We start from the raw sequence: 371 nt of genomic DNA on the forward strand, positions 1-371 counted from the left end.
TTTAATTGTTATTAACACAGCTGTATATTGGTAAGCATGAGAGGCAAACCTGTATTTACACCAGTGTTTCTGCCGGTAAAGTATCTGCAATCGCGGCCGCCACGGCAAAAAAACACAGAAGTTATTGAATACAACTAACTTCAGTTCGTAGAGTAACAGTGTGTAAGATGGAGCTGCTGGACCTTGGCGAGAGATGTGACCTATGGTCAGAATATCATAGCTCATAAAAATGCAGCGCAGTGACGACAGACATTTCATACACACAATGTGTGTAATTCCACTGACCAGCCATTTGACCCGTGCTGGACCCATTCATAAGGAGTCAGTCGTCACTCTGTGATTAGCGTCCATCGCACTCCCCCTCTCTCCCT

The 371-nt window shown here is 45.0% G+C and overlaps 1 protein-coding gene across 10 annotated transcripts in view; it reads right to left on the reverse strand.

Moving 5' to 3' along the window:
* The window catches only part of ep300a (EP300 lysine acetyltransferase a), a 31734-nt gene that overhangs the window by 15445 nt on the left and 15918 nt on the right, over nucleotides 1-371 (reverse strand). The window lies entirely within an intron of this gene.

The sequence above is a fragment of the Etheostoma spectabile genome, chromosome 21 (genome assembly GCF_008692095.1).
Source record: "Etheostoma spectabile isolate EspeVRDwgs_2016 chromosome 21, UIUC_Espe_1.0, whole genome shotgun sequence".
Lineage (NCBI taxonomy): Eukaryota > Metazoa > Chordata > Actinopteri > Perciformes > Percidae > Etheostoma > Etheostoma spectabile.